Source organism: Amblyomma mixtum, chromosome 3 (assembly GCF_055824585.1).
Source record: "Amblyomma mixtum isolate Tamu chromosome 3, ASM5582458v1, whole genome shotgun sequence".
Classification (NCBI taxonomy): domain Eukaryota; kingdom Metazoa; phylum Arthropoda; class Arachnida; order Ixodida; family Ixodidae; genus Amblyomma; species Amblyomma mixtum.
Genome location: NC_143014.1, coordinates 195,842,504 through 195,864,968, shown reverse-complemented (window position 1 = coordinate 195,864,968; position 22,465 = coordinate 195,842,504). Strand labels below are relative to the sequence as shown.

At 46.6% G+C, this 22,465-nt stretch overlaps 1 protein-coding gene across 1 annotated transcript in view; it reads left to right on the top strand.

Moving 5' to 3' along the window:
• The first annotated feature begins 7,429 nt into the window (after positions 1-7,429).
• The window catches only part of Glut1 (Glucose transporter 1), a 217,106-nt gene continuing 202,070 nt past the window's right edge, over positions 7,430-22,465 (top strand). The window contains exon 1 of the mRNA XM_089582389.1: positions 7,430-7,546. The gene's annotated coding sequence lies outside the window, so the exon portion shown is untranslated. The remainder of the gene's footprint in view (positions 7,547-22,465) is intronic.

Sequence of the window (22,465 nt, the reverse complement as noted above, 5' to 3'; positions counted from 1 at the left end):
TACCATAGCCCTCCATAAAGTCAGCAATAAAATTCCAATACTAAAGGCTGTCAGGCAGGGAAACACAATCTCGTCAATGCTATTCACCGCTTGTTTGTAGGAGGTATTCGGGGGCCTGGATTGGGAACAGTTGGGATAATAAGAGTTAATGCAGAATACCTTAGTAATCTGCGATTCGCTGATGACATTACTTTGCTAAGTCACTCAGAAGATGAACTGCAAAGCACGATCAAAGAGTTAGACAGGCAGAGCAGAACGGTGGGCCTAACAATTAACATGCAGAAAACTAAAGTAATGTTCAACAGTCTCGTAAGGTGACAGCAGTTCACAATTGGTAGCGAAGTCAGGAAGTGATAACGAAAAACGTCTACTTAGGGCTGGTAGTGGATATGTGGAAATGTGGGTGCTCCCAAGGACGTGCTTCGTGTCTTCATCCGATCCAGTTAAGCTGGGGCCATGTGCGCCTTGAAGTGCGCGCAGCCAAGGAGCAGGGACAGCGGTACAACTACCGCTCACAGTTCTCCGCCTTTGATGAATAGGTGGAAAGTCCCAGAGTTTTATTACCATTATTATTAGTTTTTGTAAGATTTTCAGGAAACCCTCAAGTCGACCCCGTCGGATAGCACCGACACTGTGGAGTCGTTGTTGACTGCATTATTACCTAAAGGAGAATGCAAGCTCCTCGTCCCTGCCTTGGAAACCTTTCCTAGTGCAAAACGTCCTGCGCTGATCCCAGGCTTAACATTTGGTTTTTCATCTTTTGATTTTGCCCTCACTATTTGCTCCATGTAATGACATCCTTCCTTCAAATAGAGCCGCCGCGGTGGCTCAGTGGTTATGGCACTCGGCTGCTGACACGAAAGACGCGGGTTCGATCCCGGCCATGGCGGTCGCATTTCGATGGAGGCGAAATGCTAGAGGCGCGTGTACTGTGCGAAGTCAGTGCACGTTAAAGAACCCCAGGTGGTCGAAATTATCCGGAGCCCTTCACTACGGCGTCCCTCATAGCCTGAGTTGTTTTGGTACGTTAAGCCCCCATGTACCACAAACGTAGCTTAAGTGTAACTAAATGTTGGAAGTTAGATACGTCGTATAGTTGAGTCCCCGAAATTCAGCACAATATACAAGACTACAGTTGAGGAATAAAAAACTGAGAATGCGCAAAATAACAATATCGAAGTAATAATGGCTTTATAACAAAGCACTGCACTCTAACGCCATGCGCGTATATGCAGAGCTTGTACGCTCTCGCCAATGCAGTTTGTTTTCGAAATATAACGTCCAAATACTCAAATGTGCGCGTTTTCTCCAGCATACAATTATCATTCATTACTTTAACAATGTCAGAATCCACTTTTCTTTGTTTAGAACTGAGCATAATATATTTGGTCTTTTTACAGTTGACCGTTGATTTGTTTGAGGGAAACTGAACAGATTTTTTCATGTGCAGCATTCTAAGTCTGCCGATTATCAGCCCCACTACAATGCACGTATCATCCGCATACATTTTTTTTTTTTGCCAATACTGTAAGCCTTACTTCAAGGTTCATGTAAGAGTTAGATGCAAAGTGCAGACAACGCTTGATACGCGAGGTAGAATGCACAAACAGTCACGGTGCCAAGTAACAATAAATATGGGCAATACACACATTGAAGTCTAAAGTTTGAAGAAGTCTCGTCTGGTCGGATAGCGCAGTCTTTATTAGTAGCAAAAAAAGGAAAACGCCGACCAAAGGTTTGCGTCAAAACATGTAGACGTTTCAGCTTCCATACAGAAGCCTTGTTCACTGAAACGTTTCGATAATCGTCCGAGGCACCTAGCGTACGCAGGCGGCAGATTTCCATCGTTGCGATTAAGCGTCTGCTCCGTCGTCTATATCAGCAGTCTGTGTCAGCAGAGATACACACATTGCTAAAACACGCAAGACTAGGCCTAACACACTGCTCATAAATTGTTGCAGGCAGCAAATAGGAGGCTTAGTGAACATTTTGAGTTTTCACCCTGCCTGAGCACACTTTCAGTATTTCTATCAAATACTTCAAGAGTGCCCTTATCATAGCCAGAAATTTTGGACAAGCGAATTATTTTAACGAGAAGAAACGCAATTTTTTTCACATATCGCAAGATTGCACCATAACAGTCGATTTGCACGCAGATCCTTCCTCGTGACGCTTGTAGTTTTCTGCCTTTTATGGTCAAAAACACATCCGACTGTTTTTTTATGGCAATATTAACTACTTGGTGTGAGCGAAGGACAAACTTTTAAAGCAAGATTTTGCTGCGCATCGGAGTATTACACCGTTCCCATCAAAATGATAATAACAGAATTGTACAATATTCTGCAGCAGTAGCCTGACAATTAAAAGTGATGTCCAAGAAAGATGGACTTGCGATGCATTTATGCGGCATCCTATGGCACTCTTAAATGGTCAACGAAAACAATGAATATTTGAACGCTTCGCAGCGGGATGCGAAAGGTCCGACACACTTTTCATTAGTCCTGATCGAGTGATGATAATGCGGTTTCATATGTGTGGTTTAGTTTAGGTAATGCGATTTTGTATGTAAGGAAAAGAAATTTCGAAGCATCTACTGGTGAGCGAGTTTGTTCTTGACTAGTAGTTGAAACCAGGCGCCGTGTACGTTTCTTTCTTCGTTTTGTGCCCGTCTTGCGCGCCTTGTTTCATCTAGACTAAAATCGGATGCCAGCACGGATGCGCACGTCACTTACGCTGTCACGCCGTGCGTATTTCTAGAAGATGAAACGAAGATGAGCATTACTTTTTCTGATTTGTCATTGAGGTATGCCAGTTAGGTATACGCTTTGCTAGCGCATGGTTTCATGGTGCTTGTGTTGATAAGTCGGTGTATAATCCGCCCTTTCTTTGCGAAATAAATTTTTATTGGAAGTTAGCGCTGTGTGTGTCTGTCTTTCTGAGTCCTTGTCTTTTTGCGCTACGCTTTTACCCTTTCATTCAAAACGGGTCCAGCATATTCCAGGATTGGTTGTACGAGGAATTTATACGATTTTTTTTTTACGTTAGACGATGCTGATGGAAGTTTTATATGCAAAGTTCTAATTGTTTGCAGGCGTACGTCTCATTTGAACTTACGTGTAAATGTTACGCCGATACATTTGAGTGAATTTGCCTTGCTAATGTTAGCTCCCATGAACTGTACGTGAAACAAAGAGGGCCCCTTTTCCGAGTTATACTCCTACATGCTGTCTTCGTGATATTTATGCCCATTCCCCATTCGTCACACCCATGAGCGGTGTTAGCTAGTGAAGTATTAGGTCGTAATTGATCGTCATAAGAACGTGCTGTAGTGTTTATGACAAAGAGATCCGCGAACAATGTTATGTTTGTTCCTGGAGCTAAGAAAGTGTAAATGCCGATGACCTCACAGTCGTACCTAATGTGTTACAAGTAATTTATTATTTGTGAAAAATTACATTTTTTACGAATTTTACAATGCATTGGTTACTTTTTGCAAGGGGTAATGTTCTCGGTAATCCATCATTTTATTTCAACAATCGACCGCTAGTGATCAGTTAGAGTCTATTCGAGAAACAAGTTGTGACCACCGGTATGAGTTCCAGAACTTGAACTTGGTTGCCAATGCTAGTGCTGACAGCCGCCGAATACGGCTTTTGACGTAGTGCAAGCTGCCGAGAGAGTTATTCACCACAAAGATGTGGGTTCGATCCCGGCCGTGGCGGTCAAATTTCGATGGAGGTGAAGCGCCAGAGGCTTGTGTACTCTGCAATGTGAATGCATGTTAAAGGAGCACAGGTGGTCGACATTTTTGCCGCCCTTCGCACCGGCGTCGTCTGAGTCGTTTTGGTGCGTTAAACTCCCATAAACCATAAACTAGTGCCAGCGCGGGATATACCTTCGAGATAGTGAGACAGTGCCCGGGCTGCGAACAAGCCGCGTGCGCAAGAATGTCCGCACATGCAAGCCTTAAACAGCCTGCATTTGACTGGCACCGTGTTCCGCGGTTCACATTTCTTCCCCACTGCCAAACAGAATGTCACGTTTCAGAACGCGAACTACGAAGTGCTGCGCTTGGAGTAACGAGCTGGAGCACAAGGTCTTCGTACCTTACAACTCTGCCCTTGCCTCCAGTGCGTACGCAGATAGAGTCTTCAGAGACGCTGCTAATGTTTTCACCAGAAAACATGGAAAAAATACCGACGAGAACGTATAAAAACAATTGATGGTGAAAATTAATAGTGCCTGAATAGAAAAAAAAAGCAGCAGGAAAAAAAAAGCTGCATCGGCTCATTCTAGAGTGTGTAGAAATGAGGATACCTTTGCTGCACGCTCCGTCAGTGATAAGAGGCAGGTCACTGAAACACAAGGAAAATAATATCGTCCCCAGCATAGATTCGCAAGCGAGTAGAGAGAATTCGGCGAGGCTTTAGTGCTGACCGCGGGCATGGTACAGCCGTGAGTACAGGGGAGAATTTGCAAAGTTGAAAAGCTGTCCCTGAAATGCCGAAGTGTTCTGTGCCTTAAAGAAACGGTCCTTTTTAAATGCTGTTTTCTGCCAACCAATCACACTGATATACTGAGATACCCGCTCTAAAGAGTAAGGGCAAGCACTGTTGTTTATTACGTTTTACTCCCATGAAACCTTATTCATGCTTTGCAAACCTCTAAAGCTTAACAGAGAGACGCATAAGGCAGATCAGCCCTCTTGAATATTCTCCATTCACAGACAAGGTTTTTCTGCGCCCAGTACAACTCAGGATTAGTTTGCGCTGTAAAATTGTTACATTTGAAGCCTACACCTCTCATTATTAAGCACAAACATGTGCTGGAAACAAAATAGAATTAACTCGTGTACCAACTGGCTGACTATTGATCGGATACCACAAAACTTACGTGCGTGTTTTAGGCCCTACAGGCTTTAAAAAAGAAATAACTAAAAATTCCATTATGCTAACGAAAGCTTCACACAGAATTGCGGTGCCTGAACTAACGCGAGACTGATATCTTCTGGCAGTGCAATTTTTTTTGTTATATAATCCTAATAATAGAAAACAAGCAAAACTCGCGTAAAGGAGCGTCGGGGTGGGGGGGGGGGGGGGGGGGGGGTTCACGTGAAATATCTCCTTGTTCGATAGGCATGTTTGCAATACGTTTTGAACTGCGTTACAGGGTTGATACCATCATAATGCGCAATAAAACGACGAGCTTCAGTGGGTAACCAAAATGCAATTTCAATCGCAGTTACGCCTCGAGAACTTTCATAATATGTAACCACATCTCTTGTACTCAGCCTCAGAACGTCGTCAACAGGTGTTGTTTTGCACTTATTCTTCAGTTTTTGCGTAACCTTATAAGCAGAAGCTGAACATGCATTCTACTGCTATTTTTATTGTCATTGTGATATCCAGTTATTTGTTTCTTCAATGTCTCTTTCTCTTTTTTTTAGAATAGTGGTCTGTGCTCTGGGCGGGAGCACACAGACTCCTCCGATGCAGAAATTTCTAGTTCGCATTTCAGCGTTAAAAAAATATATAAATAAAAACCCCTTCTACCCCGAGGGCTCCATGCACAATCCCTGTGCCATCAGCCTCCTCGAAGCAAGCTGTCCAAGCTGGGTGTCCGCAACCTAAGCGTCTCACAAGGAACGTTCTTTTCGCACACGCGGTGCATCTCACCACAGGCGAAAACTGCTACGTATTCCTCTCGAATTCTTCGCGGCTGGCCCTTCGCATTCTGTGTGCGTGCTGATGGCTGCGGGAAGGTGCTTTTCATTTCACCTTCTGTTTGCTGCTAAGAGTGCGTGATAACGGCCTCTCGTGGTTTTGCTGGCGCGCCCCGCGAGCTGGTGCTGCTGTTTCCACGCTTGCTTCTCCTTCCCCAACACTTGGTCTCCTTGTGCGCTTTGCGTTGTTTAGAGGAACATTGGTCTCTGTTTCCATCAGTGGCAACCCGCGCGCTTCCGACGACGCTCCACACCATTACGTGCCTGCGAAGGGTGTTTTCTCCCATTTCGAGTGTCGATGGGAGGAAGCCCACTTTCCGGTATCCTGCCGCTAAGCGGAGGTGAGGGCCCGGAGAACTGCTCCCGCAAATTGGTCAGGCCTGGTTGTTGCATGATAGAAGACGGAAGACGAAAAACAGACCAAGAGAGAAAGAAACCCGTTTGTGAGGACCCCCAAAAAAAAGATTCTTTTGGAAAAGAGCAGAGTGGAAAGGGGAAAATGAACCAGAATGATGAAACACCCTCGTGTCGCACAGGAAACAGATTAAGAGACACGTAACGATGGTATTCATGAAACTGGGCAGCGTGGAGTGAGCCTGAGTACAGCGAAGGAAGGAACGCTAGAAACTGAGCTACGATAATGCAATCGCATAAAAACCGAAGGAGGCGCAAAAAATAATTGGATGCGCTGCCTGTTGCCGAAACGGGCGCTAGGAACAGGCGAGGAAAGGAAAGTTATCGTAGGGTAAAATAAAAGCCGAAAATAACGAAATTACTTAAAGCAATAACGTCAGAGGTCCCTTCCTTATAGATCGGCTACTGATTTGCAGGCGTACCTGACATGACGGTGGTGCCTGGCACAATGTTAAATATGAGTCGGAAAAGATGTAGCACAAAGCTAAGAGTGCATTCAAGGTAGGGGAAATAAGAGAACAAAGAAAAGACCACTTGCGCTACCGCGCGAGGGTCAGCAGCGTAGAGAGATGCACAAAAGTAACTTAGCACTGTCTCGCCTGAAGTTCAAGTGGCACCTGATTTTTCGCAACCTGTGGCAAACGCCATGTAATCAGAAGATATATCTGCTTCATTATTGCATGCTAAAGTGGAGGCAGGTCATAGTTTGAAATGTTTTCCGGTAACTTAAAAGAAATTCAGCCGGTAACCCCGTTCCTTTTTTTTTCTTTTTTTTTGTTTAAGGACGCATACGAGACGCTTTGCCTGCGCGGGCATCTCCATGCCTACACACTGTATAATTCGCAGTCGCTGGCAGCAGGCTACAGAGGAATTCCCAGCCAGCATTCCGGACCAGGAGCCTCTCAGGCTGCTCAGTGGAATGCGCTGCCACTGGCGCAGAGCCGTGCCCGGAGAGCGGGAGAAGGAAGGCGGAAGAGGCGAGGGAGGGCCTCGGTGGCGCCATCGCGCGGCAGCATACCAAAGCGGGCGAGGCCGGCGCGTCGGCGTCCCTTCCGTGCGCGGTCGCGAGGCCCAAGCAGTCGCAGCTAGGCCGAACGAGCCGTGCTGCCCGCCCGTCCCTGGGTGCTGCGGGGGTCGCCTTCTGCTGGCAGCCAGCGCCGGCTGCTTCCGCGGCCCGCGTGCCAGCTGCGACAGCACGAGAGCGGCCCACAGCGCGCTCCATGTGAGGAGGAGGCCGGTGGCCGCCAGCAGGGGAGTCGGCGGCCAGGCCACGGCGTTGTCCGCACATTCGGCACCCGCCGCAGCGTGGTTTCGGGCGCACTCGGCTCCCAGCGCCCGGACCCTGCGACAGGCCTAACAGCGCATGGAGGCTCGCGCCCGGCCGGGCTGGGCCCTGGCCTGACTGAACAGGTAGGCACTGCGTGCCACGCGCTCGCGCCGCCGACTGCCGCCAACGGCGAGGGGCCCGGCTGCATGGCCGCCGCCGCCGGCGGCCCCGTCGCCGGCACGCTCTTTTCACTGTTCTGGGCGCAGAATAATGAAAGGAAGCGCTGCTGCCGCGTGCTCTGACAGATCGTTTCGAGTGGCCCGCCGCGGCAGCCGACGCTTGACGCACTCTTCACCGTCCCAGTGCACATGTCATTGCGGCCCTGCTTTTCTTGGCTTGGATCGCGTTCTGTGCGTTCGCGGCAGCTCTCGCCGGAGGGGACAGGTCCTGCGGAGAAAGCGAAAATAGTGCCAGCTGCACTGTCGTAGCCTTGATTACAGAAGCAGTTTACCTCCCCGGTCGTCGAGCTCCAGAAGGAAACCGCAGCTATCACGACAGCGCCCAAACATGCATAGATGTTCGTGTCACTTTGTGCAGCCGGCTCCTGCCGAGCGAAGCGCACGCCGGCCTTGCGGGAAACGATCGCGGCTCTTTTTATTCTGTCCGTCGCGTGCTTATCACCGGCGCAAAGGGAGCCATTGTACGGGGCTGCCGCGTGCCATCACGGCCTGATGTTGGGCCATCGTGATTCCAATTGCTTTTTCGCTGCCGGAGCCGGCCAGCAAGCGCCGTAAATCCGATGTCGCCATGTTTGGAAAACGTGTGTTGCTCCGCCGTCAAAGGGGATTGTCATTTGGTCCTTTGTGCACTCCAAGACGAGGAGCCGACGGGCGCGGAGAATGAGAAGAGGGGGACGGAGAGATAACAGCGCACAGTCCGGCGTGCGAGGCAGGCGCCGGAGAAAGTCCGTTCTGCTATCGTTTTATCCGGTGTCGTCGTCATGGTTGTCTACTTCGGTGGTGCGTTCCTGCTGCGGGCTTTGCGAGGCTATCGATCCGAGACCGTGCAAGCGTGTCGATTTCCAGCGGCTGAGCGCGTGAAAATTCTTTTCCAGAGGGAATGCGGATGAAATAAAGTAGAGAGGGGAGCCACCCCCTCGTATCCCATTGGCGAAACATCCGGAAAAGAAATGGCAGCGCGAATCGTTCCTTTCGCGCTCGCCGCTTCGACGCCGGTGTGTGTGGCGGGCCCCCGAGACGGAGAATGCCGGCTCGGAGCGCGCGGCTGACGTTCCTGGCGAGCCCTCCGCACAAGAACACTGAGACGTCAGCGAGTTTGCTTGCATCCTTGCAGATCCGACACGGGTTTGTCGCAAGGAACACCTGGCTTTAGTCAGCGTTGCACATCACTTGCATTCAAAGGCTCAATGAACATCGCATTTCAGCCGCCTCTCGGCGCGCTGTAGATGCATATTCGACCTGCGGTGTACCAAACATATTTGCTCGACGACTGCGGCCGGATCTAAGATATTGCCTTCTGGCACGCTTCCAGTGCGCGTGTTACTCGCCACTGCAAAACCTGTTAGTGTGTGCGCGTTAACTTCTGAGTTGCCGCTTAGAAAACAAGCAGATACGTGTGTCGCGAACGTGATGGGACATTAACACTGGTCTCCTCTGCCCAGCTTCTCTTTCAGCCCGCGATGTAGCCGGTAACCAAGCGGTACTGACGCAACTGCTGGCTCATTAATACCGCGCATGTACCGATAATACGCTGTTTCTGCAGCGTCATACTTAGGCCAACGTGCGAATTCAAGAATGCCTTCTACCTTGTTAAACTGGACCCCTTCACTTGCATCCTGTGTGAAATTCTTAAAATCTGCCTCTGTGTAAATCTGAATTTGTGACGACACTCGCTTGTTACGTTTTAACACCCGGCCTTGGCAATTTGTCCTTGGAACACGCATGACGGCGCAGACACTGAAGACTGCTGTGAGAACAGTTACACTACGTAAACCATCGACCTTAGGCCTTGCTACGACGCCTGCCTTCTTATGCCTGTTGTCGTGTATCCAAAGTATTAGCTGGATAGCGCTTCCTTTAAAACACATCATTTAATCCAGCTCTATTTTTTTATCCTGCTTGTTCTGGGACGTACACTACTAGTACCATAAGCGATTGCAAGCATTTGTACGATGCACTCTGATCCGCTATTACGATCATAAGGAATGCTACGGAAGACACTGACAAATAAACTCTTGTGGGCCTAAACTGATGCCAAAGTGTAAGCTCTAAGCATGCAAAATTGAGTGACAGTTTAGAACAGGCCCGTCGCGCTCTAGTTTCTTTTTTTTTTCTACCTAAAACCACGAGGGGACTGTAGTTCCTAACGTCTTTCCACACAGAAAACACTGCGTTCTTAATTTCTGACATTTCTTTTTTGTTTGCATCCTTAACGTGGTTTTTTTAGTACAAGTACTCAAACAGCCGGTCGAATTTAGCACATTAAATCTGGTTAGTCCTATGTCTATTGTGCTGTGCCCTTGGCATGGAAGATATCGGCAAAAAATTGGCAGGCGATCATACGAGGTGATGGTACAGTTCTACGTTAGCAGTATTGGTTGGATATTTGGCTTTTACAATGACCTCTTTTCCGTTGCGGCTTCGAATTGCATTTCGCAGTAGTTTTTACTTTCCAGTGCTGAGTGGGCTTTTAATGGGTGGAGGCGTCAGGCGGTGGATAGGTAGGGCCTTCTGAACGGTAACGGTGGGCAGGTAGTGAAAGAAGGCCTTCTAGAGGGTGGCGGCATCACACAACGCAAGGTGGAGAGATTTTGAGCAAGTGATCGTAGTAATGCTGACGCATTAAAAGAAAAAACTAGTGGAAAATATTTTTCACCCCCCCCCCCCCCCCCCCCCGAGTTTTTATTGCCTAAACATTCTTTTCGGTTTACGGGAAGCGTGTCGACAGTGAAGCTATTTGCGAAGCTTCCAACACATTTTACGCAACACAGTAGTGCGTGATGAGAGCTTATTTTATAATTTTGCTCGTTCGCCGCATTGGCACCTCAGATTTAAAGCTCTAAGGAGCAGAATACGGTCAATCGATCTGATTGATTGATTGATTAATTAATTGATTGATTGAGAAAAACTTTTTTATATTGCCTTTAAGTACACTTTTCTCGAGGCATAAGTGCAGCGACCTCCATCTTCATTAAACAAGCAGCCTGTAGAGCTTTTTTCTCTGCGTTTCAAAGCGTTATGAGGAGAAGCTTAATCAACAAGAGCAAGGAGTGGATTTGTTTGAACGTACGCGTCTCAGATTTAAAGCGCTAAGGAGCAGAATACGATCGATCGATCTAATGAATAAATGAATTGATTGATTGATTACTTGATTGATTGATTGCGATAAACTTTTTTACATTGCCTTTAAGTACGCTTTTCTCGAGGCATAAGTGCAGCGACCTCCATCTTCATTAAGCAAGCAGCCTGTAGAGCTTTTTTCTCTGCATTTAAAAGCTTTATGAGGAGAAGCCAAGTCGACAAGAGCAAGGAGTGGATTTGTTTGAGCATACGCGCCTCAGATTTAAAGCTCTAAGCAGCAGAATGCGATTGATTGATTAACTGACCGATTGACTAATTGATTGATTGATTAATTGATTTACTGACTAAAAATTATTTTTTTACATGTCCTTTAAATACGCTTTGGTCGAAATTAAACTCGAGGCACAAGTGCTGCGACGTCTATCTCGATCAAATAAACAGCCTGTAGAGCCCTTTTCTCTGCATTATGTAGCTTTATGAGGAGAAGGCTAATGAACAAGAGGAGGGTGTGGATTTGTTCTTTATGCCTCTAAGCAGTGGAACAAAGGAAACGCAAAAGACAGCTCACACTTTTTGTAAACAAGCAGCACTGAGATGGTAGTAATGAGTAGGTAATGTCGTTGATATAAATGCATTCACGACGCAATGAGCATGACTACGCGAGAGGGACTTTACGCTAACAGGCAATGGAATAAGCGCAATAGCAGTTGATAACAAGTTTGATTTGGTTTCTATGGGTTTAACGTTCGAAAGTGACTCAGGCTATGAGGGACGCCGTAGTGAAGGGCTACGGAAATTTCGACCACCTGGGGTTCTTTAACGTGCATTGACATCGCACAGTACACGGGCCCCTAGAATTTCATCTCCATTGGAATGTGACCGCCGCGAAGTTGATAAGTAACATAAAATTATTTAATAACGAGTATTATACTGGACGTCTGGACTATAATTTCATAATTTTAGATTCCTATAGTAAGCAATATGGCTATTTTGTCTAGTATTCCAGGACAAAGTCTTCAGGTTTATCGCCAACACCAGACCCATAACACTGCTTTTGAAACAAAATACAAGGAAAAAAGAGTCGCGTGCGATTTAAGGATGAATGTTATAACCAAGCCTCGTGCTAAAACCAACTAGAGATATCAGCTTGAGCTATCAAATACCGGATTTAATATACCCCTATCTAATGATTCTTTTAAATAGATGTTATACAAAAGTCTAAATGAACGGTGCTGTAAAGGGCCTAAAAAGTTAATTCGTGCAACCTAGTAAAAATATGACAAAATTTTAGAAGAGACTTATGGTCTCAGAAGAACATTAGCGCTTAAGAATGACGAAGAATTGGTTTTCATGTGTAAGTTCAGTCATGTATATGCATTTATGTTAAATTGTATTTGTAATCCCTGCGTTTCAAGTAGAATTGTATACCTAATTTCGCTTTTTGAGCTTTCAGTGATTTTCGCCCTGTAAAAAAAAAGGGGGGGGGGGGGGAGGGGGGAGACCACATTTTTTTCTCAGCTTTGCTCATTTTGTAAAAAGGTATTTATGTTGTTTTGATGTGTGCTTTAGTGTCGACCGCTGTTTGTCCCAAGGTGGCATGACCTCGTCAGGCAGTTCCCTGCCTTTAGCCGTACCCCCTCAAACAATAGTTGTGTTGTGATAAATAAATTTTAAAAAGAAAGTGGTGCAATGATGGGATATTGAAAATAGGCATAGTAGCTGATTGTCATCTGTGTTTGTCATGTTCCAGGGGTTACATAGCCAGTTTGTTTTGTTTTTTCTCGTACTAATGCACGTATGTCGATAAAATGAGAGAGTGGGGAGAACCTTAAAAATGGAACACATGGCCTCACCTCATGGCCGAATAGGTACCCCATTACTCGGTCATTTAATAACTGCTGTCCTTACGAGCAACAGAATAAATTATTCGTATAGAAGACCATTCCCAAATTGTTTCCTTGTTTGAAACGCAGTCAAACACACCACGCTCTCCCGCTGAAATGTAATACGTAGCGTTGCTCTAGAAGGTGAGTTATACTGCTTGCTGTGCAATGTATGCAGAGATTACCACTATAAAGTGGAAAGCGCCTTGCATCATCCTGAAAAAGGCATGCTTAGGCAAGAACTGAACAAACTACGCTACAAGTGCGAATTCGACGGTTAAATACCATAGCCACTACAAGTTTAATGCCGTATGTAATACGAATATTGTTTTCTTTTGACTTTTGTCCTTGTTCAACGCACTCGTGTTTTGCCGTCCACTCATTACCTCATAGCAAACCAGAATTTTACGCTTTTTTGTCCTCGTGTTTTGAACCTTTACACTCGATCAAGTTAAGAATCTCGTTAAACCTGATGGTGCTTAGATGTTATAGCTGGCGGGTGTTTCGGATAACTGAATGGCTTGCCTTAGCTCAAACTCGTGCTGCTTTGAAGAGAGACAACTTTCTGGCAACAGCAGAAGTCAAACCTTGTGGATTAAAAATAAAAAGTGCATCTGGTGTTCTTTATTCCATAAAACGAAAATCTCTTCGTTCTTGCGCGTTTATTGTAATTGTGTTGTCTTTCAGGCAGTGTAAAACCTTATATTGTTTTGTTTTCAGCTTTACTATGTGTACTTTGCTAAGAGACTTTTTTTTCTCCAGCACTTCGAAACACGTCCGTTACAAATTCAAATGGCTTTTAACTGTTTTCTTAGAGCCAGATGTGTCTGCACCTTTTCTTTGTGTAGATGAACCAGGTCATTATCACAGCATACTAAAATTGTATTCTCAGCAACTGTGCGTGACTACACTGCGGAAAACAACGGCTACTTAGAATGAGGCTCAAGAATAATGTGTCGCCTAGGTTGTATAGCGTACCAGCGATATTGACCCGTCATTTGCGCGATATTTTACTCTCTGTCCCATAGTGTACGCTGCTTCCCGTGTCTTTTAGACTTGTTTTCAGCATGTTTTCAGGCTTACCGACTCGTAACTCTCCTCAATGCGAGATCAGGAATGCCTAACATACATACGTGGGCCTGAACAAGCAGAGTGCAGGACTTTAGTGTTGTCATGTAACACGAGACACGCCTTTTTAGAGGATTTCACTCTAACTCCCGTCCGGAAAATGCAAAAAAAAAAATGAACAATGGAACACCTTTTGTGATAGACTAAGCCTTTGGAACAGCCGACTTGACAAAATGAATCTTCTGTACGCGAGGCTAAAAAAGAACAGAATACTAAATTAGGTTGGCGTGCACCAACTGAAGCTTTTGTTTTGGTACTGTCATTTATATTAATTCTTGTATTATCTGTGATTGAAGTGTCCCTACGAATTTTGTGCACACTGCCCTTTTGTGGCACAGAATTAAATTGCGTATATATTGAGCAAATGTTGATAAATGGCTGAACGGTGTCAACTGGTCGCGAAGGGTATGTCGAGGCTCTGCCGGAATCCCTCTACTGCTTATTGGCGTAGCGGATTTAAAAAAGTGGAGGGAGTCTGTTGCGACTACCCTCCAACCCCCCCCCCCCCCCCCCCCCCCCACTTTACCCCAAGTTAGATTTTTTCTTTTTAAAAACTGCAATTGGCCTCATTGTTTACTATGAAACTTTTAAGAACTTTTAAGAAATGCACGCTGCAAATGCCTTCCAAAACTTGTCCTTAAATCCGCCGCTGCTTACAGAACACACATGGGAATGGTTGCATAAAGACAAACTCAAAGGCGACGTATTTGCTCCAAACTTAGCTGTCTTATTCCAGAGAAAAACGAAACACTAAAACTGCCTGCCAGCAGGGAAAGCGCGTGAATTTGCACCATTCAACGAGGCTCTAATCAGAGGTCGGAGAGGCACGATGGTTTGACTGGCGCTCTGTCTTCTACGTTCACTGCGGAGGCACCGACATTGTGGTCGACTCTAGCACGGGTACCTAGGAGGCGCTCACGGGGGATTCTCATCTGTCCGTGGAGGCTTCGTGGGGCCCAGCCTCATCGCGACGCGACGTGCCGAGCTTCCGGCTAAGCCCGCCGATCGGCGCATGCTTTCTCCTAATGGAACCGGCCTAGAGAGCCGCGATGAGGAGGAGTTAGTTTTTTTTTTGTTTCGTTTTCCTGGGCTAGCGCCTACCGTTCCCGCCGTTAGAGTCACGTGTCCCGGGGGATGCTACCTGGCGAAGTTTGGGCCCCCGAACACGCTCCTATAGCCTGTCTGCCATACCGAACAGGAAAGCCGACCAATACACCTTCTGGTGGACTGTTCGTCACAGTGCCCAAGGAGACTCGAATGTCGTCCCCGCGGTGCTGCATGACAGAAGCACCACGCAGTTCTGGACAGCCTTCTCCACAATGGCCAAGAGGAAGGTGCTGTCGCAGTTTGCATTTTCCATGAGGACAATCTGCAGTCAGGCATTCTCTGCGCGTTTGTTTCACAGGCAGTTTACTGACCGCTGAGGCTAAGTTACTGGTGTTTAGAAAGTGGCTTTATGAGCACCGTTTGATGGATGCTCGGGACAAACGTAACACCGCTCCGACGCTTGATGATCACAATGAGGCATTATGTGAAGTTTTGATCTCAATCAGACGAGTCTCCAGCAGTGAGGACAAGTGACACTTCAGGTAAACAAATGCACTGAAGCGTCCTACATATGAGCGCAGAGGAACAGTGTTACTAAGCAGTCCTTCAGTGCCAGGCATCAGCGGCACCAAACAGCCTGCGTGGTTCACAACCTCGGCTCCAATCTGCGCGACGCTTGCTGTCCGACATGGCGTTTCACTTCGTGGCCGCCACTTTCATGAGTGGCAATGTTTAACACTTTTAAGGCCGGTGGGAACACGTACACAATCACCGACAAAAAATGAGCGCAGAGAAACCGCCATAGCCACGATCGAATGCTAAATGCACGACATGAGCATTGTGGACGTCATGGTTTGCGCGCCCAGCTAAACCGTGCGCCGTCTTTTCTCGAAATTTTCATTTTTTTTAACAATCCGAGAAAGCTCGACAGTAAATAACTCCCTCGTTACAGTAAGCATCACAAATGCCCCGTTATTTATTTAGTCTCATCAATAGCTGGCATTGTTGGTGTGTTTTAAGAAAGGCGTCACTCGAGCGGTGCAGTCGGGGGAGCCTATCGCAAGTTTGGGCGAAGTGGTATACAAACCAGATTCTCCTCCACATGCGGTATAGCGGCATGAAATGCAAAGGGGCAGCTTTGTCGCAGTTGTCATTTCTCTGCGCCTTCTTTTGCGTCTTGGTGGGCATGAAGGCCAGCCAAAACTTGAGGGATGCTCAAGCTTGGCCTGCGCTAGCGTTATTGGGACCCGTTCGCATCGCCTACTGAGCGCTCAAACAACAACCTAATTCCAAATTAGTATACTCATAATTACTCACGTGCTCATCAGTACATGTCTCTAAGACAGTTCACAAAGTCAAAGACCACAAAGCATTCACTAGGTCCAGCCTTATGAAGCTTGAACCAACCAGCCTTCTCGGCCTAAATACCATGAAAGAAAGAAAAAAAAAAGCCTTCGTGGCCTATGGGTAGCATTCCCGTCTCTCAATCCGATCGTCCTGGGTTCAATTCCTACCCAAACTCACATTAACCAAACTTCGTATTGAGGTCAATCGCTCTTCTTTAGTTGCAGGAACCTCTTGAGAATTATGGCGTCCATACGAACGTTATTTGACCTCTTCCTGAAATTTATTCATTTTTTGCTTCCATCGGGACTTTCGCTCACGGCCAACGATGACGACTCCGGCACAGCCGAACTCTAATACTGGGCGGACGTACATTCATGTCCATCCAGCATTAGAATTTGGCTACGCCTTGCTGTCTGGAGCACCTGCATATGCACCTGTAATTTAGGACCCTTCTTCTCTTGGAGCGAGAGTCGTTGCGCCTCTGTATGGGTCTTCCAAAATTTGTGGCTAACTCCGTTTTCTACCTAGAGGCGCGGATTCCATCATTTCTCTCGGTATTCTGGCTCTTAACTGTCCAAATGTTTGTAAAAATGTGCGATTCCTCGCTTCATGCCTCAAATTTGACTTTTCTTCATCACCCTAGGATGTATTTCAATGAAAGCTGGTCCTGTCTCCATACTCCACAGATTTGTTTTGTGCAATCTCTCCCTGATCCCTCAAACGCCCGCATTTCGGACACCCTTCATGTGTGCGCCAACTCTGCGTCTATTCAGACTGTCTTTGATGACATCTGTCCAAACAATGCAAAATTATTGCCTTTCTGTTTGCTCAAAAGTTTATTGCAAGATTACCTGATATCCTTTCACTCTCATGTTCTCATTGTGACAGACGCCTCACAGTGTGAAGAAAAAGCCAGCGTCGCTATTTTCTCTTTCTCCCTCGATTGGTCATTCTCACGCCACCTTCCTCACCTCCCCGCCATTTATTTTGCAGAATTTTTAGCAGCAGTCCTGTCCTTGCGCAAGTTAAGTACCTTTTTTTCTTGTGCCATAATTATAACGAGCTCATTATCCCTGTGCTCTTCTCTAACCGTTTACTCAAATTTTGGTACTGCCTTACGTGTGTTCATTACGGTTAGTCTGGGTGCCTGGGCATATAGGAATTTATTTAAATGAGGTGTCTGATATTTTGGCGAAGGCATCTCTTCAAAGCCCAGTCATGACACTTCTTAAAACCTGTCCATATATTACAGCGGCGAGGTTTCGCAGGTAACTGCTACTGAAATAATTTGTAGCATAAGCTCTTCCTCTCCCGATTTCCAGCATCTTCTCTTCCCTTGGTGCAGTAAAGAATAGCGATCGCGCAAGCTTGAAGTTTCTTTCATGCGTATACATTGTCGAGCGCCTCAATTCTACATCCACAGATCTTGTTTGGCGGTGTCTCCATTGTTTTCACTTTGCACTGTACCTGAAATGTTAGGTCACTTTTTGTCCTACAGCCGCTTCTTCGCTTTACGAAGGCGCCTGCTAGAACACCAGTTACGGCAGATCGGTCTTAGTTTGACTGCTGGGGGTTGTTCTGTCTCTTGCTGCTTCTACCCTTGGGCATAGCAACAGTAATGTGCTCTCCACGAAACGGCTCTCATTCTAAAAACACAAAATCGCGAGACACTAGACGGCTGCCATTCTAAAATATTTCTGAATTCCAGCTTCTTGCTACTGATGTTCATAATTCATCTGCAATCAAAACATCCTAAACACCGCAAGTACAGCTCCGTTCGCATTTTCAATCACCAATCTCACAGCTTCTGAATTGTTTGCACTTTAAATCACCTAACCTACATCCCTTTTTTTTTCCTTATTCGAAAAACGTTTTTGAGTATCTGTTAGTCCCTGCCTGTGTCTTGGCCGATTCCCGGCAGTGGGTAAGTGGGTGGGCCATTAAGAACAACAACAATGTTAAAAATAAGTAGAAAAGATGGGGCACATCCGCTCGAGACAGTAACAATCAATCTCGGGAATAGTATTCCTCAGCATCATCATCAGCAGCATCATCATCGCCACCATCAGTGCTGCTCACCAGTTACCAGCAAAGCTTCGCGCAACACCAGTAATTCTACTTGACTTCACGCCGAAGGCTGCGATGATGGGTCGCAGTGTGTAGAAAGCAAGGAGCTGCAGGAGGCGAGTACACTGTGAAAGCTGTTCTTCTTCGCACGTGTAGGGTAGCATACTGGGCGTCGCCTAGTTAACATCCCTGTCTTTCCGTTCAACTTTCTCTCTTTCTCCCTATCTGTTCTTCAACCATGATTTTATTTATTCATTTCATTTGTTGTATCCCCAGGGCCAAAAGCGTTACAGATGATTGCATAGGATAAAAAAAGAATGCAATGCAGTGAAGTTACTACGGCAACTTTCTCCAAAATAGACGAAGTTAGCTAGAGCATCACGAAAATGTCGCTTATCTTCAATGACTGCAATATCGGGGACAGGTGGCTCCACTAGACAGAAGTCTAGGGAAGGCGACACTGAAAAAAAGCTTTGGAACGACATTTTTAGATGCCAACCTTGTGACGATGACCAATGCGTCGGGAAATGTATTCTGGTGGCTAAACGAAACAGCCGTGACGCGTAACGGGGTTGGTATACCTTGTGGAACACAGTTAAGCGATTGATTTTCCGGCTAGATTATAAGGATGGGAGGGCATGTTTAGCTTTCATGGCTGCGACACTTGAGGTAGGGTTATAATTCGAAATGATGAAGTGAACGGAATTTTTCTGGATGAGTTCGAGAGAAATTATAAGGTTTTCATGCGTAGGGTCCCATATGGATGCTGCCTTCAAGACAATTCCATACACACACCAGCCAGTCCAGTGTTGTATGCGGTTTAAATGCCCAGCTGAAAGCGAGCACAATGGCTCGGGACGGTCCGTCTTCCTTAGTAGGGTCCCTTTCTCCTTCTGCATTCTGTCCAGTTACGTTCGGTACAAAACGATTACTCAGTTCCAATTCTTCTCCACGCAAGAACATAAACAAAAATAATATCAGCAACTTTTTCCCATGCTCTCCTTGGTTTAAAATATTGATGGCTTTTGTGGTATGCATGCTAGCGAACCTCTTATCTCCGATTGCTCCCCCATTCTCACTCTAAAGGTATGGCCAGCTGCGCAAGATATATTCCATTTTGCATCGACATGAACAATCTAAATTATTTCCACTTTATGTTCTGTGCCTTTTCTTCCTGTCGTCGTCGTTTATACATGTATGTGGCTCCTTACTAATAAAGTAAAAAATGAAGGAAAAGACGTTGCGAGCCGCGGCACCTGCCATCAAAACCTGAAGCACCCGAATAGTGGCTAGCGTGAGAACTTTTTCTTTTGCCTCGAAAGTTTATTATTCGCACCCCACCGAACGGCCTCTCTACGAAGGAGTGTTCGTTTTCGCTCGCTGTACGCAAAGTGTTTTTCTTACCCTGAGGGCACGCAAACTTGGCGAACTCTATCACCCATGGCTACCATTGATTTACCCACGACGATTTCGCCCCAAACTGCCGTTGTTCGACGGACCTCGCATACGGGGGAGGCAGCCCGAAGGAAGGTCCGCGTACACGGACACAATAAATTGGCGACAGTAACGGGTTTTATCGCTCGGCCCTGCTTCTGGCGCTTGCATTTCTCGGCCACGAGGCCCCAGGCGCGGACGGACGGCGCCACACCGTCAGGGAGGGCAGCAGCAACGGAGGCAGGCGGCAACGAGTAGCCTGTCGCGGTCTGTCCTTATCGGCGGGGCCACCTGCACCACGAAAGAGAGGCTCCGCGATAACGGGGTGTCCACGCAAGCGGTGGCACGCAGCAGTGGTCGTGGCGCCATGCACGAGCCACTCTGGCCCCTCGGCTCGTGGCGCGCTCCCGGCGGCGGTGGTGGTGGCCGGGGCAAAGGCGCCGTTTCGGGGATCGCCCAGCCGAGGTTTCCGCCCCCGTCCCTTTCTGCCTGCTTCCGCAGAACGCGCGCACCCCGTATTGATTCACAGCCCCAGTTCGGCGCGGCGCCCTTATCGCGCAGTGTCGTTTCGCGTTGCGTTTTTACGCCCGGAGAAACGCGACGCGTTCGGAGATAGGATTTCGGCCGACGTGTGCATGGCTCGGCGAGGGCGGGAGGGGGGAGGTGCGCGCCCGGGCATATTACTCTGCGCGGCGAACTTCGACAGACGCCCAGCTGCGTTTCCGATATACGAATGTCACCGGGCTGCCAATAGCTGCGTCGCAAATAGCTTCGGCACTGGATGCGAATGTTTGCTTCCTCTTCTCGGCGCGGAATGAGAAAACCTTTGTGGAGGAGACGGCTTGCGACGCATTGACGCGAAAGGCTGACCCCGTGTTACGGTAAGCGTGGGAAAGGACGCGCCTCTCCTCATCCTTTCTTTGCCGGCGTTGATCAGTTTACGCCCAATTCTACTGCGACGTCGTCTCCCCCCTCCCCTTCAGTATTTGGAAGCGCGTGTCATGTTTCGACTGCTCTTTTTCCGTTCCGAATTGGATGCCGCCCACCCGTCCTCCCGCCCTTTGTGCGCCATTCTGAAAGTCGCTTTGGAACGGGGTCACGCTAGAGAATGCCGCGCACGGAATCACACAAATAAATAGTCAGAACACCATTACCCGCTGCTGCTGATTGTATTTTACTTCTTCTTTCTGCCATTTTTCTGGGTTACTTTATTTCGGGCACGTGTTCGGCGCCAAAATGTTCGGATGTCAGAACAGCTAGAAGGAAACAAAGCGATAAATAAGTGTATAGCAGTGATTTAGTTGCAAATGGGGTGCAATAAGCCTTATATTTCTTTTTTTTTTTGCCGATAAAAACATCTCATCCTCGGGGCAGGCAGTAGAATAGAGCCTAATGCCTAAGCACTATTTATCATTGATTCAGTTATTTGTGCGCTACTAAATATTAGATAAGGTGCAAAATGGCGGCGTTCAGGATTTCTAGTTGCTTTTTTTTGTTCGTTTCTCCTAGCGTTGCCATTACGCGCACAAAACTGAGAGAGCTACAGGATAATTCTATTATAGAAAACGCGCACTTAGAACAAAATTCACGCAGTGACGCTAGACCACTACTTTTGAAAGTTGTCATGCTGCGGTTGATTGTTCTCCCTGCATTGAAATGAAAAGAACTAGGGATAATAATAAACTTTTTTTTTTCGCCACTGAAAATGCTGCAGAATTTCCACGCGCAGAGTTTCAAAGCACTAAACCAAATATCTAATGGGTAGAAGCAAAGGAAAAAAGGAGATGAAGTCCTGCTAGCATTACGGAAGCTATTTTCTTTTCTTTCTTCTTCAATGTTCTTTCTTCCTCAGTGTTCGAGCACAAAAAACGCTGAAAAAGCACCGAATTTTAATGACGCGCTTCTTTTTAACAGGCGCTGACAATTTCTCCGGAGATAATTCAGTGCGTGATCATTATAGCTTTAATTTAATACCAGTTTCTTTCGTATCAATATCAGCGTGTTTATGAGACGCATTACGGGAGAAACATAGTAGCTTTTATGTCTTTAAGCAATAAGAGCACCAGGACCGTTAGTGTAGGATGAGAAAAAAACAGCAGAGAATATACCCGACAGATTTTTGTAGGGGCCATACCCAAATAGTCACACTAACGAGAGCCAAGAAATATTTCATCAAATTGATAACACAAAACCAGGAGGCAAGCAATATTATTGCGCGTTTTTTTTTTCTTCCCCACCCCTTGGAGGTCGTCTGCTGGAGGGCTGTTGAACGTGACTTTTCGGTTTACGCTTCGAGCTCCTACTAAAGCTCCTTGCTTCGTTGAAAACTGATCTTTAGAAGGCTTAATGGCTGCAATTAGCAAACATTTTACTTCACCTTATCTTAATGTATCACCCTTTTCTTGGAAAAGGAGCAGAGTGAGAACAATCCTGAAAGCGGAATTAATAATGAGTGCCCAAAACTTATCAGCATGCCGTGCAATCTGACTGGCAGAGCACGGTAATTACATCGCCTTTCAAGCATTACAGATATGCTTATCGGCAGCAATTCGAAACGCTCAGCGCTAACATTCACTAGAGCAAATTCTCCAAGAGAGCACATTTAATGGCAACTCTGCTCTTCTGTTGACTTTGAGGTGTATAGTAACACTACGCGCACCTGCAGGCGTTGAGCCTCCAAGGAAGAACTGTAATAGTGTTGTAACGGCAACATCTGTCATTACGCTCTCAAAAGAACAGAAACGAAGTCAACAAACTTTGAAAGACAGAAAAAACAAAAGATTGTCGTTCAGCATATGAAGGGAGAGATGCAAGGTGCACGCATTTACGGCCGCTG